The sequence below is a fragment of the Lissotriton helveticus genome, chromosome 5_1 (genome assembly GCF_964261635.1).
Source record: "Lissotriton helveticus chromosome 5_1, aLisHel1.1, whole genome shotgun sequence".
NCBI classification, from domain to species: domain Eukaryota; kingdom Metazoa; phylum Chordata; class Amphibia; order Caudata; family Salamandridae; genus Lissotriton; species Lissotriton helveticus.
This window is the reverse complement of record NC_136065.1, coordinates 1,030,215,947-1,030,233,085: the sequence shown is the minus strand read 5'-3', so window position 1 is coordinate 1,030,233,085 and position 17,139 is coordinate 1,030,215,947. Positions and strand designations below refer to the sequence as shown.

Here is a 17,139-nt window from a genome sequence, read left to right as displayed (position 1 = left end):
ACTTCAGCCAAGGCTACAGCCCGAACTGCTGAACGGAATTACACTAAATTTGGCAAAAAGGTAGTGCTTGATTCAGAAAGTGCTGGGAAATTAAAAAATTAAAAAGTTTCGATATCTGAGGCAGTGGTGGATTTACGCACCCTCCCAACCAAGAGCTTCACTGTGATTGGCTGCCACGACCACGAGTTTCACTGTAATTGGCTGCCAACACTTCAAACCACGAAGTGTTGGCAGCCATCTTGTGACTCGGTAGACCCGAGTCACAAGAAAACCGTCGAAAAAAGATTAAGAAAGAAGAAAAGGGGGCAGGGTAGAAACACACTGACCCCCTAGGCCTGCTTAATTGTATTTATTTTTTTTAAACGTCTGAATGCGCGTTGGGTGAGCGAATTCGGATGAAATAACAAAAGAAAAAAAACTTACGTGAGCCCCCGGGTGGGCCAGTTTCCAGGGGCAATCCTATATTTATATTGTGGGGGCCTGCCGGGCCTCCACAGCCCGGGGAGCGCCACCTCACCGGGGCTATGTAAATTAGGTGCAGGAGGGCACACAGCACTCCCGCAACCCTGGGTACCGCCACCTCCGCGGGATTGTTTTGTAATTACTTGGGGGCCTCCGAGGACCCCCCAAGTCCTAGGGATCGCCACCCCGGGGCTTTAATTAAATATGCAGGGGGGCCTCGTAGGCCCCCGAATCCCCGGGGACTACTACCTCCCCGAGGCTTTGAAAATAGAGGGAGGGGGGCCGTCCTGGAGCCCTTGATGGCTCTGGGGACCACCACCCCCCAGGCCCAGCTCCTGCAATGTCCCGGGGAGCCCACCCCCGGGACATTGCTGTTTTCTACGACAGGGTGGAAGCACGTCTCCCGCCCAGTCATAGCAACCCCTGCTTTGCTTCATTGAAGCGAGAGTAGCAAACCTTGTCTTGCTACAATGAAGCAAAGCAGGATTGCTTTTGGGCAAGGGGAGCTGCATGTTAGCAGCTTCCCTTGCCCAAAAGCAATACTGGCTCCCACCGGAGGCGGGGATCTATCGGGACCGTGGGGGCATTAGGGCTCCCCCCACAGTCCTGCAACCCCCCCCCCCACAATCCCCAACAGAGAGGCCAGGCCCCGGGGGATGGAGTTCCCTGGATCAGAAGTGTCCTGGGAGGGGGTCAAGTGGCCACCTCCCCTTTTTAAAAATAAATAAATAAATATGGAGATGTGGGCATGCCTCGGGGGATTTGGAGTGGTGACCCTAGCTCGGCGTACGGCGCCGCCCCATAGTGTGAACACGAAGGGTGCACGGCTAGTCCCCTGGTGTGAACACGAAGGGTACATGGCTCTCAGCACGGCCCCCTCGTGTGAACACGATGGGTGCCCGGGTTTCAAAGCGGCCCCCTAGTGTGAACGCGATGGGCACGCGACTCCAAGCATAAATAATTTTAAAAAAAATGTAAAGCTAGGTTATATGTTGGGTTACTAGGTGGCTCTAAAAAGAGCCCTTCTTTTTATTGGGATACTCTGTTTCCCTTATCATTGAAGTGTACACCATTACTTCCATAGATGCCATCCATATCGAAACGCAGATTGTTGTTGTGTATGGAACCCATCCTATGGTCTCTGAGATAAGCACAAACAGCTTTATTGACAGTTTTCTAGCTTTCTCAATTTGTGAACAGAATTGATTGAACCGCTTCCATTTCTGTCTTTGGCATATGTTAGAGTATACAAAGACAGTTTGGGGGAAAAGCAACATCAATACTGCAAACGTGTTCTTCATTAGCATTTCCAGCCCTACCCCTGTCAATGTGCCTAGGTCATTGCCACCACAGTGGACAATCATTAGGTCAGGGGGTTGGAGAATTAAAAAGGTTTTAACCAAAGGCATCAATTGGTGCCACTTTCATCCTCTTTTATCCGATCCATTTAATGTTCACATTTGGTAAAGCTAGATCTTTGTCAATACCTCTCTGTCCAGCATACCTTTTGCACCAGAAAACATAGCTGTGTCCCACAATCGACACTAAGCATCTTGAAGGGAAGTCTGGATGCACTGAAAAGATGTCTGTAGCTGAAGTAGGCAGGTGGTAGAATGAGAAGTATATAAAATGGTGGATAAGATGCAGTTTTTGAAAGAGAAGAGGAATGATTGGTTGTTTAAGAACATTGTACAGTGAAAAATAGGATGCATGTTTCTGTCTTTAAATAGCATGTTTCTTATTAGTTAGTAAAAAATGTTTGAAAGGTACAGTAGATAGAATAAGCTAATTTTTGTAAAGTCAACCACACCTGCTGTTTGTATTTGCAACATTGTGTGGTGAAACTGAATTAGTGACCTGTCAGTTCAGTTGAGTGTTCCATGAACTGTTACTATGGAAGCAGGTATTAAGCAGAATCGGGGTAGGGTTGAAAGTTAACTGTGTCATTAAAATGTGAATTTGTTATAAATATTAAAGTAATATGTTATTGCAGTGAGATTTCCCAAGTCAGTGCTATGTTAGAAGTGGTGTGTTTAAAAAAAAAAGGGTAACATTATTTGTAAATATATTTTTGAACTCCTGCATTGATTCGTGGTGCCATCGCTTTCGGTTCACGGTGAAGTCGCGACTTCAAAAAATTCCAGAAGCAGTTTGGGGTCAGTTAGAAGTCAGTTGGTAAGGGTTGATATCTATAACCAATCTAATGTGTTTTAGGATTTGAAATAATCTGGGAAGCAATGTGATTTGTTATTTACATGTGTATGGGTGGCGAAAGAGAGGGAAACTTTGCCATTTGTGGTTTTGCTTTGCTGAGAGAAGCGCTATACATATTGATTGTGTGCAGAAAAAAATATTTTCTGAGTTTCTGATATTACATAATCTACAAATCAATTTGAAAGGTGTTATAAATTTGTGAGGTGTATTATGTGTTGGCTTTGTTTTTAAAGGTAAAATATAAATCATGAACTTTGACATTTGACATATATTATTAAATGTAGAAATGTTTATTACAGTTTGTTGTAATGTATTTAAAAGTTGTTTGGATTACTGATTATGGTAGTTTGTTTCAGTGTGTGGATATGTACTATACCGCCTAATATTAGGTGTTGCTTTCAAGTTGGAAGTGTATATGTTGAGTAAAGGTATTAGTAATTAGACTAGTTTTTATAAGTGTTTAGAGAGGTATTGTTGAAATATACCACATAATCTTTTAGGGTTTGATTTAAATTTGAAGTTTGTTCTGTGAATGTATGAGGTGTGCATATGTTAAGGTATAGACATATCCATGCACGTTTTCAGGAATAGGGTGAGACTAATAGCAGAGACATGTGAACGGTTCCTGCTTTCTGTTCGGCTAGGTGTAACATTATAAGTAGTTGTGAAATGGTAAAGCAGAAGCACAAAAGTGAGGTTTGAGATATGTTTATAGAGATATTATCACTCAGGCACTTTGTATGTACTCCTGAAATCTCCCAGACATTACCGTAGCACTCATGGAATCACTAGGCATTACGTATGTACTTGTGCAATCCCCCAGACATACTTCTGCAGTCATAGCTTTCGCCAAAGATCTGGAACTCTCCTCCACCAGAAATACGCAGAATCTCCTCCAAGGTTGCCTTCAAATTGGAAGTTAAAATATTCCTCATGAACAAGTGCCTACCTTAAAAGGGTTTTGGATCGTCTGCTCTAATGCTTTGGACTTACACCCTAAGTCCTGCGTTTGGTGTTATTCTGCTTTACTGGTCACTTGTTCCCCTCCCAGTTCGCTCTGTTCCAGTTATTATCTTACCCATTATTGTCCCTTTCGATTGTAACCTTTTGTTTGATATACATATGTGATTTGTTTGGGTTGGTATTCCTTCAGATGATTGTACTGCAACTATTACCTTCCTCTCCCTCAAATTGTAAAGCGCTCTGTTATCCTTCGGGATTATATTCGAGCTATATAAAACTTTATAAATGAATTCAATAAATAAATATATTCATCAATGTGTTAGCTATACACTGGTTCAATCACTCAGGCACTATCCTTGTACTGCTCTAATCACACTGTCAGGATCTATGCACTCTTCCAATCATTTAGGCAGTGCTGATGCACTTCCAAAATCATGTAGGCCCTACCTATGCAGTTATGTAATAAACCAGACACTACTGTTGCACTGCTGCAATCACCCTGTCAGGATCTATGAACTCCTCCGATCACTTAGGCAGTGCACATGCACTACCTTTAGACTTCTCCAATCACATGTACATTTGGAGAATACCGCATAATTTTAGGTGTTGCTTTCAAATTGGAAGTGAAGTCTGTCAAGTTTAAAGGTGTGCATGGAGTTGTGTGTGAAGTATGTCTCTACTTGCATATGTTGAGTTGAGGTGTTTCTGATTAGATTTGTTTTTGTAAGTCTCTAGAGAGGTACAGTTGAAATATGGCACCTAATGTTGGGTGTTTGGTTCTAATTTGAAGTTTGTTCAGTGAATTTTTTAAGGTGCACAGTGTTGGGGTACAGAGATATCCATGCATGTTTTAGGAATATGGTGAGAATTATAGCAGAAAAATGTGAATGGTTCCTGCTTTGTATTTGGCTAGGTTTAACATTACAAGTAGTTGTAAAATAGTAAAGCAGTAGCACACACTCATGCACTGCTTCAATTCCCTAAGCACTACTCTTGCAGTGCAGCCATTGTACTGTCAGTATCCTTGCACTCCTCCAATCACCCATCCAGCACCATTTACTTATTCAATCACTCTGCCAATACCCAAGCACTTATAAATTCATCATGAACTCTCGTTGCAGCACTTCAATCCTCCAGACACTACTCATGCAATGACTCAGACACTAACATATGCACTGCTACAATCCTATGTGCACTATCCATGCAGACCTCTAACCACCTACACACTACTGATTCACTCCTCTAATTACCCAGGTAGTACCCATGCAGTTCAGCAAACCCCCTGTCACTCCCCAGGCACTCTCCTTGCAGTACTCTAATCATCAAGTCAGTACCTATGTACTCATGCAATGGCAAAGGCACTAATACATGCACTGCTAAAATCCCCTGAGCACTATCTATACACTCCAGCCATCGCCCTGTTACTACCCATGCACTCCTCCAATCACTCAGCTAGTATCATGTACTTATCCAGTCACTCTGACAATACCCAAGCACTTGTAAATTCACCATGCATTATCCTTGCAGTACTCTAATCATCCAGGCAGTACCCATGTACTCATGCAATGATCCAGGTACTAACCATGCACTTCTACAATCACCTGTGTACTATCCATGCTCTCCTCTAATCTCCTATACACTACTCATGCACTCGTCCAATTACCCAGGTAGTACCGTTTCACTGCTCTAATCATTGTGCTACTATCATTGTATATATTTGTATATTTAAACATGTGAATATTTGAATATAATTATTTTAATTATACTAAATTGCTTTTAAAACTTCTTTTTTTTACAGATATTTTGCATAATTATTAATACAGTTACAACGACATGAAAAGAGCAAACAAAAAGACAATTAAGAAAAGAGGCTTATGTAAAGAAAACAGCAAAGGAGCAATTAGATCAAGTACAACATGGATCCTTAAAGAAAAAGCCTTCTGGTAAGAGAAGTAAAGAATTTGCACAAAAAAAGTTTTAAAGATTCTAACAAATTTGGAAAATAAAGAAGAGACACAAATTATATACAGTGAAATAAAAGGAAAAGAAACATGTACAAAAAAGTGAAAAATTGGATTATCAGAAAAAAATGTATGTTGAACGGAGGAAGAAACGATTTTGAGAGATTTGAAAAAGATTATATAAAAATAGAGTATTACAAAATTTGTTAAAGAAGTGTAAAAAATCAAAAAAGAGATCAGCATTTTACAAACAAAAAAGGAGATTCTAAGTGTGATCGAAAAGGCATTTGAATTGAAAAGAAAATTGTTTATCTTAGTTTTAAACAGATTGAAAACTTTAAATACAATAATGCAGTCTATGAAGGACAAATGTAAAAGAAAAAGAATTGTAACTAGAACTAACTTTTGTAAAATATTTTCTGGGGAATGGAAGCATACTTTTAGTACGGAACCTTTTTTTAATGAAGAAAGCTATTTTCAACAAAATACATTAGTTTATGTAGTTGATACCTGTGGGCGTTGTTACGAACTTAAAAATGGTTGTCCAATTGAAAAAGAAAAGATGCTTCCTAGAAATTTGGAAGAAGTAGTAGCTGAGGAAGTTCAAGGAAACGTACCCAGGCTCCAGTGTTTACATGGAATCATAGTAGTATTTATAGTATACAACAGGAATCTTATTGATATATTACTAAGTTTCTTAAGAGAAAATGGAAAAAAACTGTGAAACAGAAGATTAAGATATTACAAGGACTGGATCCTTGCAAAGTGGGAATAAATATAGGGCTGCAAGGTCATTCTCTGGCTTGTCTTTCTAGGAAAGTGTGTCAAAGTTGTTTAGAATGTTAGCAGTACATCATTCCGAAATGCAGAAGTTAGTTAGAAGATTACACTACGTGAAAAGTCCGGCATTATGTCTAAATTAAATCAATCCAGCTCTTTTGTATGGTTCAGTGTTGGATGTAAAAAAAAGTTTGTGATGATATAGAGCTACCTTTCTTTGCTGGCCAAGAGGACTGTAGAGAAAGTGAGAGTTTGATAAGTGTAGGTGTTGAAGAAGAGATGGAAGATACTACTGATATGAAGTTTGAAAAAGAAATAAAGTTTAAAGTAGTTTGTAACCCTGGGCGCAGTTCGCGTAGTAACGCTACGTGTAGCTACACGACGTGCACTTTGCACTACGCAAGCTACGTGAACTGTGGAGTGCGGTAGGGAACATGCTGTTCGCACTGATTGCACAGTGCCGGATGCTTGTCCGCACTATGCAATCATTGCAAACGACAGCTTGCACAGTGCAAGCGGTCATTTTCTGCTGCTCAAGTAGATTTGTACTCAAGTGGCAGCTTTCTCAACGCGGACTAGTAGTTTCTCATCGCTAGCGGTCGTGAGCATATGCGACCACTCGCAATGAGAAACCTGACCTCCCCGTGTTGAGAATCTCGCCGGGAGATATATTTTCCACGCTCGTAATAGGTACCTTGATGTTGCTGATCGCGAACGAGGAAAAAGTCTTGCAGGGATGTTGATTTTGCTCGCTCGCGGTCGCCAACTTGACGTTGAGGACCGCGAGCAAGCAAAAAATGCCAACTATCCTACCTGTTTTTGCACAGTGCTACGTGCAATTTCCATAGCGCGTAGTAGCGCAAACTACGCACGCTCCCGAGCGTAGCGTAGTCCTATGCCCAGGGTTAGTTTTTGGTGAAATTCCCAACTATGTGTGAATTTGTTGCTGACGTACTCACTATCAAATTCAAACTAGGAATTTAAAAAGTGAAAAGGAAGACAATGATAAATGGAGGGAATTTGCTGTTTATTTGTCTGTGGAAGGTCGTTTTGAGTTGGATACTCAACAATGTAATTGTAAATATTGTTACAATAAATTAGAAGAGAACAAAATGCCAGCTAGAGCTGTTCATAATGACCTAGAATTAGTAGCTGTACCTCCAGAACTTAAAGATTTAAATACATAGGAGCCCATCCTTATTCAATCTGTGCACCCGTTTCAGGCTATAATTCGTATGGAGCTTAAAACAGGTAAGCTGCCTCCAACAGATCTACAAAGAGTTTAAAAGGAAGAGTTGTGTATTTACCTTTAGATTTTAAGAAACATTTTGAAACTGGAAAGTGAACCTGTAGCCATTCTTGTTAATGGTGTACCTACAAAGAGTAAGAAAATATGGCAAGAGATAGTAGATGTCACCAAAGTCCAAAAGGTTACATTATATCTGGTGCAAAACAATATTTACTATAAAACTGTAAATGTAGAAGCACAGGAAATATGTTTAGAAGGTGAAACAGACATTTCAAGTGGACAAGTAGAAAAAGTGGTGAAGTCCAGAAAAGAAGAAATTTATAAACATTACACTGTACACCCTCTACACTCAAAAGAGGTTTTAGGAGACAGTATTGAATTGATCCAGATGAAAAACGCAAAAGGAACTCCCTTGAGTGTATGGGAAAAAGGTTTGGAAGGTTGTCGTTTCCACAGCTATTCCCTACTGGAAAAGGTGGACGATATGATGAACTACCAGTTCAGAATATCGTACTTTACGACTGTACTCCGAAGATGCAAGATTTAGACAGTGTATTCCATATTTGTTTCATCTTTTATTTGAAAGTGACCTTTCTGCACTTTCATATGCAGTGAATCACATATTATAAACAGGGATTCATTTTTCGGATGTTTCTGCAAAGCAATTCATGGACAAAGTTGAAGAAAGAGACAAACAATTTCAAACACAGTTAATTAATTTGATGGCATGTCAATGAAGCACTAATGAATATTGGTATCAACGTCATGGGGAACTGAAATGTATGTTAAGGAATTTAGAAACCCCTACATGGTTTGTTACACTTAGTTGTGCAGAGTACGCATGGGATGATTTACTGGATTTTCTAGGACAACCAAATTTAAATATAGAGAATATTGGTTTGAAGACAGTTGGAAAACTGTGTTCCCTGGATACTGTAAATGTGTGCAGATATTTTAATCATAGGTTTGAAGCTATGATGTCTTTCATCTATAATAAAACGAATCCACCTATTTGCAAATGTATTAATTTATTTTGGAGAAAGGAATATCAAGCTAGAGGTGCACCTCATATTCATATGCTGTTATGGAACAAGAATGCCCCAAAATTTGGAACTGACAGTGATGAGACTGTTCTGTCTTTTATTGAACAACATGTTACCTGTACCATACCAAAAGAAAAAGCAGGAACCAACTTGAGACAGCAAGTTTTACGGTTTCAAAATCATCGATGTGGAAAATATTCTCGACGGAAATACAACTCAAAGGAAAAATGTTAAACAAAATGTTGATTTGGTTTTCCACGTCCAGTAATTTCCAAAGGAAGAGTGAAAAGTTTTATGTCAGCAGTGAGGCATACGATCACTCGGAAATTACCAAAAAATACATATAATATAAAAAGAACAGAAGAATCAAAGTACATTAATGATTACAATCCAGTGATTTTGACGATGAGGAATGCAAATATGGACATACCATATGTTGCAGATAACTCAATTGCTGTTGCTTGCTATGTTACGTGTTAGATAACAAAATCTGAGAAGACAGAATTGAAAGAAATGTGGGAAGAAATTTCCCAAGTGAAGACACCCATCAGCAAATTGTACAGCTTCAGCTTGAAGATGCTTTCACATTGAGAAATTGGATCCTACGAATGTTCGGATGGATTGTCATCTGCAAGGTTATATATAAAGTCAAGAGGAATCATCTGGATAAGTCTAGGTCCTGCTGCAACACAAAATCGAGTTTTGAAATACGTACAAAAAAATTGAATATTTAGCATCAAATGATCCAGAAAGTACAGATATTCTTAAAACAAATATGTGGATACATACTATCCAAATAGAAGTCCACACCTGGAAAAGATATGTCTATATGAAGTACTACAACATTACAGCTTTAAGAAAAATGTTACGGAAAATATAAATGAAGGAAAATATGCTGTGATTTGATGTGAAGGATGTTTGGTAAAACATTCCAAAGGAAATCTGATTAATCACAGGAAACTAAGTTGCGATACTCCTGATAAAAAGGAGTTTTTCTATTTAGCTCTTCTGCACCTCTTCAAACCTTGGCGGACTGAAATGGAATTACTTGGAGATTTTGATTGCTATCAAGATTCTTTCAATGCATGTAAAGATAGCAATGAATGTACAATTTTTCCAAATGATCTCCATTTTTGAATGAAGAGATTAATCAAGAAAGTACTATTGCAGCTGACATAGCTAGAGGTAGTTCGCAAGATAGTAAGAGTTTTGCTGCACACAGTCAAGATCCACTAGAAGCCATACTTGAAAATGTAGCAGCAATAGCAATAAGTGAAGTGGAAAAGGTGATGCAACAAGCACAAAAGGACAATATTACTTAGAAGAACAACTGAATACTGAACAGAAAGAAATATATCACCAAGTTACACAACAAACAGAACACAGACTACTGCATGAAAAGAGTGTTTGCCAATGTACATCATTTAAACCTATTCTTATGTACATCAGTGGGCATTCTGGAACAGGAAAATGTGTCTTTAATAAATGTTTGTCAAGTTATCTAAAGAAAACAACACATTTATCGTGTGTTGCAACTGCTCCAACTGGATCAGCAGCACACAATATCAAAGGGATTACAATACATTGTTTACTTATGTTACCAGTAGAACATGAAAATAAGTTGGAATATCACAAGCTATCTGGAAAAGCTTGTTTCGAAGTTTCAAGAGTACTGAAGAAAATAAAACTTCTCATAATTGATGAGGTTAGCATGGTTTCAAACGTAATGCTTGCGTTTGTACATTTGAGAATGCAGCAGATTTTAAAAACAAATTACGATGTTTTATTTGGTGGAAAACATGTAATTGTATTCGGTGATCTATTACAACTCACACCAGTGAAAGGCCAACAAGTTTTGAACACCCTTCTTCATGAAGACACTAAAAGATCATTGGGAAGTATTGGAAATGTGAACATTTGGACATATTTTGAATATAAAGAATTTGCGACAAGCAAATGAAGATTATGGAAAAATTCTCCAAAATATTAGAATTGGTGTCTTAACAAAGGATGGCAAAGAACCATTAGAAAGTCTGCTACTAACAAACTTGTTTCCTAAAGAAAATATTGCACCTGAAGACATCTACCAAAAAATTGCAGAAAAGAAGTTTATAATTTGCCTTATGCCAGCACTGAAAGAATGCTCTACATTCAATGATGAACTGTTAAAACTGGAGAAACAACCGACAATGAAAATGGTAGCTACTGATAAAATAGAACATGAAAGAGTAACTATTCTTCTGTCAGAGAAATTACAGTTAAAATTAGACTCTTTGGAAAAATCAATATCTAAGACTCCTGGTTTGGAAAAGACCGTATATATATATATATATATATGTAAACTGTCGGGTAATATCCCGGCGTAATTTAGATGTTGAGAAAGATTTAGTAAATGGAGCAATGGGGAAAGTTGTTGACTTTGTTAGTTATCCACATAGAGATGGAATTGAATGTTTGAAGATTCAATTTGATCAGATTGAAGGGGTGAAACAGATTGCACGTTGAGGTGTTTGTTTCTTGCTTGTAAAAGATTTGTATGTTTGTAGAAACCAGTTTCATGTGTTTACTATATGCAGTGACCATTCATAAATCTCAAGGTTTAAGTGTTGACAGTGATTTGGTAAGTATTGGAAGTTCTGTCTTTAAAGAGGGTATGGCATATGTTGCATTGTCTCGAGTAAGAACATTATCTGAATTGTATTTGATTGATTTTGATGAGGAAAAAGTTAGTGCAGATGTAAATTGTGTAAAAGAGTACAATAGGTTAAGAAGATTCTATGCCCCTAACTTAGGTGAATATCCTATTTATGAACAACGTTTGATACATCCAAAACAAAAATATGAGAAACATAGTGAGGTTACAAAGAAGAAAAGAACTGAAAAGAATGAGGAGGCTGGAAAGAAAATGGAAGTGGACATGGTTGCTAATTTTGTAGGATATCAGTTAGAAAATAGTTCAGTTATCAACTGCTATGCTAATGTAATCGTGAATGTTGTGTTTATTTTAGAAAATCTACACCATGCAATTATGGAAAATCGAGAAAAATCATTCTGTTATTTGTTACATTAGGCTTTTGAAAAGTTGAAAACGGATAAAACGAAAATCCATATTGCTTCTCGTGTGCGGAATCTTCTGGATATATATGTTCTGGTTCTTCACAATTTACACAGAATGTACACCAAGATGCTCAGGAATAACTTATGTTTTGCTTGCAGTATTGGAAGATGAAGGAATACAAATTGAAAATCTGTTTGGACTATGTTACAGATGGGATCATACATGCGACAGATGTTCATTTTCATCTACCACTAAAATAGACACTGAACAATTCATATAGTTGACAATACCAGATTGCAAAACAGTGACTTTCAATGAATTAGTGAAATCAGCTAATCAAGATATGGAATGTACTCAGTGCAAATCGGAAATGTTGTCAACATTATTTATAGAAATATTTGGATAATATATCATTTTAATGCTACAACGTTGTAGAGCAGATGGAACAAAATTGGAAACCAAACTTTTTGTGGCAGGTCAAGTCTTAATTTCAGGAAGAACTTTTAAAACTGTGGCTATTGTTTTCTACAATGGACCTACTTCAACATCTGGACACTATACTGTTTATTTAAATGCAATAAAGGGTGGACACTTTGCAATGATGCACATTTAGAGTTCAAATGTCGGTTGCCTAATGAATTACCAAATTCATATCTAATATTTTTGATGGCAAAATTCTGAGAAGATGTCAAAATTAATTACTGAGTATATTTTGGATATTTTCACTACAAATGATTTCAGACACATCATTCGGCCTATTGGGAAGATGTCAATATGAATTCAGAAGTTTATCTTGGATATCCTTAATGCAAATGTTTTTAGAAACATCATTCGACCTATTGGGAAGATATCGAGAATTATGGTTTGAATTATTGATTCTGTTCTTTGATATTGCATTTGGAAAATTATCTTCAAAAGAAGGTGCGGATATATTTGATCTTTGTATTATAAATAATGTTGTTTTTTTTTTTTATAAATTTATTTTTGATACATGAAGCGGTTGGTATGAGTCATTCCGATCAATACAAATAAGTACCACATAAATCATCGCTTATTAGCATATTCTACAAATAATAACAAATAATAACATCGCTTTTTAAGTCAAGCAAAAGTTACAGCACATATCATGAACAATCCGCAAAGAGAGGATTGATAATTATGGATAGAGAAACAGAGAGGAAACAAAGAGGAAAAAACTATATCTAGATATTCGCTTAACACATTAGTCTATTAGGAAAGTAATGAAAAAAGAGAAGAAAAAAAAATCAAGACATTGGTTTGATTCTGCGGGCAGGCACTATTAAAAAGATATAACCCTATTTTATAACTCCACATACTGTGTGACTCTGCCCCATATTTGTGTGCCAAGTTTCTTTTAATGTACGCCCTTCAACGTATACAGACTGCTCCATATTATGAGTGACAAAGAATCTGGACCGCCATTCCACAAATGAAGGTGGTTCCTGTTGTAGCCAATACGAAGCTATACACCGTCTATAAACAGCAGTCGCTCCAAATATTAATTTAGCATGTTGCTTTGCAGTTCCAGTATCCTTTGATCCCATTTCTACCCCCAAAAGAATCTGAGTTACAGATAATTGGATTAGACAACCTACAATTCCCGATAAAAATTGTTCTATCTGTAACAGAAGGGGAGCCAATGATGGACACATAAAATAAATATGTACGTCATTTGCAGAAATGTGACCACATCGGAAACATTTCCCTATAGCATCCCCAGACCATTTTGAGACCTTATCGGGTGTATAATATAGATTAAAGAGGGATTTGAAATGTTGAGCAAGTAGCTTTGCAGATAAAAATAAATCTGTTGCCATATCCAAAGAGATTTCAATTTGAATATCTTGTCTTTCTAATTTAGTCCCCCATTTAAGATTCTGCTGTTCAATATCATTGGTTTTTGTGATTAGCATCAGATTATATAAAATACCTATCTTTGCTCTTCTTGTATTAGCCTCAATCAAGGGATTTAGTTGAAAGAAAATGCCACTTTTCTCTAAAAACTCCCTAATCTGAAGATATTTAGAAAAATGCTCTCTGGGGAGTTGGTATTGCATGCGTAACTTTTCGAAAGATTTAAGAGCACCATCAGAATACAAATCTCCCACCACTCTTATTCCTCTCCCCCTCCAATTATATACCACTCTATCCCATAGATCGACTGGTAAAAATATTGGCGATACCAACGGTGTGTAATAAGACATTTTCGCAAAACCAAACATTTCTCTAGCTGCTCGCCAAACCTTGTACGCCGCTTCTAAAATTTTAAACCGTGTTCGCTTGTAATAGCTCCATTCAAGATAGAGAAATAAGATATTTTTTGCTTTTATACCCAATACCATTTGATATATGGAAGGACATTCTGCCAAGTGCTCAGGTGCTGTTCCTGTCAACAAGATACCCATCCCTTGTAACCTACATGCATAATAATATAATGCAAAGTCTGGTACCGAGAATCCTCCTAGCTTTTTCGGCAATGTCATGAAGTGCCTAGCCCGTCGTGCTTTTTTCCCTGACCACATAAAGCTCATACAGATTGCTTGTAATTGTGCCAATCTGACTTTAGATATCTCCAAGGGTATACAACGAAAAAAATATAATATTTGGGGCAATATCAACATCTTTAGTAGATTACATCGCCCTACTAGGGAAAGGTGTAGGCATTCAGCCCGATCTAGTTGTTTCTTAGCTCCAACTAATAGTTGATCCCAATTTACTTTAACCAAAGTGGTAGTACATGTTCGTAATTTAACCCCTAAGTATGTAACTTCTTGACACAGCCTTGGATCAGTAAATTTCGGAATATTTATACTTAGCAGCTGAGTCTTGGCAGAATTCAACTTATAGCCAGATAGCCTACTAAAAATTGTAGACAGTTGTTCAATTGCTGGCATCGCTACTACTGGATTCGGCGTGACCACAGCCACGTCATCCGCGTATGCGAATACTTTAAATTGATAAGACTGTATAAGTAAAGGGGGTATATGCACACTGAATTCTAACATCTTTAAAAAAGGTTCAATATCTAAGGAAAATAGCAGCGGAGAGCAGGGGCATCCTTGCCTTGTACCTCTGTTGATTTCTACCTCCGCCGACTCGAGTCCCATAGTGTTGATGCGTGCAACTGGTCGATAATACAGTGCCTGGATTGATTTTATGAACTGTGGCCCAAAGCCACGTCTCCTCATCACCTCCCATAAAAACCGCCATGTAACACGGTCAAAAGCCTTCTCGGCATCAAGCAAGATTAAACAAAATGGTTCCCGAGTAGCTTTAACATAATCCAAAAAGGAAATCACACGATTAACGGGGTTTGTTGTGCTGCGTTGGGGGATAAACCCATGTTGTACTGATGATACTAATCCTGTTATAACAACAGAAAGTCTATTTGCTAAAATCTTTGAATATATTTTCCCATCTGCATTTAAAAGCGAGATAGGCCTAAATGATCCAGGAATATTAGCCGCCTTACCCTTTTTATGGAACACTACTTTAGACGCCTCCCTCCATGTTTTAGGGGGTGCACCTTTCTGTGCCTCTAACATTGTTGACAATAAGTCCGTCTTCAGAACAGGAAAAAAAGTTTTGTATATTTCCAGCGGCAGCTTATCCGGCCCTACCGCCTTCCCTAATGCTAACCCATTTACTGCCTTTTCAAGTTCTTCTAGTGAGATGGGGGTCTCCATTAATTGTATCTCCTCCAATGAGAGGTCTCGGGTACAATATTGGTTGATCAAGGTAATAGCCGCTGCCTCATCATATACTTCATCTTTATATAAGATCTCATAAAATTGTCTAAATACCTCCAAAATTCCCTGATCATCCTTAACAGAGTCACCCTTCATATCTAGTAATTCATCTATACGCTGAGCAGTTTCCCTTGATCTCATTTTTTGGGCGAGGCATCTGCCGCTTGCCTCACCGTACTCATAATGGATTTGTCTTTTAACAAAAAACTTTTTTGCTGCCTCTTTAGCCCAGATCAAATTTAATCTTGCTTTTAGCCGTGCCACTGCTGTAACCTGATCCGATGGATCCCTCCCAGCCTGTATACCTTGCATAAGATTTTCCTCAGCTGTAATCAAATCCTGATATAGTTTGTTGGTATTGGCTGTCTGTTTTTTTTTATTGTATATACCATAACTGAGTACCTCTCCGCGAAAGGCGGCTTTAAAACAGTCCCACACTCCTCCCAACACTACTACTCCCTCGATTAATATTGAAAAAATAAATTATCCATTGTTTCATCTGCTCGATGAATTGCTGTTCCACTAATAATTTACAGTCAAAAGAGAAGGCTCTTGGTCGAGTCGTTGATGTTATACCAGCAATAAAAAGAACTACTGGCCCATGATCAGAAGTGATTCTGGGATATACTTGTATCGTTGCCTGGTTTAGAAGTGATTGAGTGGTGAAAAAATAATCTAAACGGACTAGCTTCCGATGGGGGAAAAGAAAAAAAAGTATGCCCAGGTGCGGCCCCCCTTAAGAAGGCCCACGTGTCCACTAACCCATGATCACCGGTTAGAGCCTGTAATGCTTTAAACACGCGTGGTTTCCTGCCAACATACTTTGACTGTTCATTATTTAAAATATTCGGTGCAAGATTTATATTAAAATCACCACATAAGATCAGAGGTGTTGGCCACCCTGCTAGTTCAACATCCAGATGTTCCAGAATCCTTACTTCATCCAAATTTGCACCATATACTACACAGACCGTAAATTTACTATCGCCCACAAGGCATTCTGCAATTGCCCATCGACCTAGCCCATCCGATAAAATCCTGCCCGTATTGGTTACGTGTCTTTTAGCAAGGATAGCTACACCTCTTGCAGCACCAGAATATTTGGTACAAGTAATTACATTAAACCCTAGTTCTTCAAACAGTTGCCGCTTTGACCAGACTATATGAGTCTCCTGCAGACATATTATATCACATTGGAGAGCTCGTAATTCCTGTGCAACCCGGTGTCGTTTCTCCAATGAATTCAGCCCCTTGACATTCAACGTGCCTACCCTAATCCCCCTGCCTGCCATCTAATCTGATCTATTCTTTTCTCTCTTTTTTCTTCCATATTTTTCCCGCCTATCCTCCATTGAAAAAAAACAAAATTGCTGACTGCTCTATCACAAGGACCCCTTCCCAACCCTACTTCATGTATTATTTTCTTTTTTCTACCCATTACCCACCAGCTACCCCCCATTCCCCGACCCCCCTACCCCTTGCCTTCCCACCACCCACGGCGAGGCTTAAGGACAATGTCCTCTGTGATGTGGACGTACCTAGCCCCGTGCACCTATGTTTGACCCCCCAGGCCCCCACCCTCCGAATACCTCCCCTCCCCAAAAATTAAAGACTCTATTCCACTTTACATAGTTTTATA

The 17,139-nt window shown here is 38.4% G+C and overlaps 1 protein-coding gene across 1 annotated transcript in view; it reads right to left on the bottom strand.

Moving 5' to 3' along the window:
* Window positions 1–17,139, bottom strand: part of HPS1 (HPS1 biogenesis of lysosomal organelles complex 3 subunit 1) — a 314,105-nt gene that overhangs the window by 65,743 nt on the left and 231,223 nt on the right. The gene's annotated exons all lie outside the window — the stretch shown is intronic.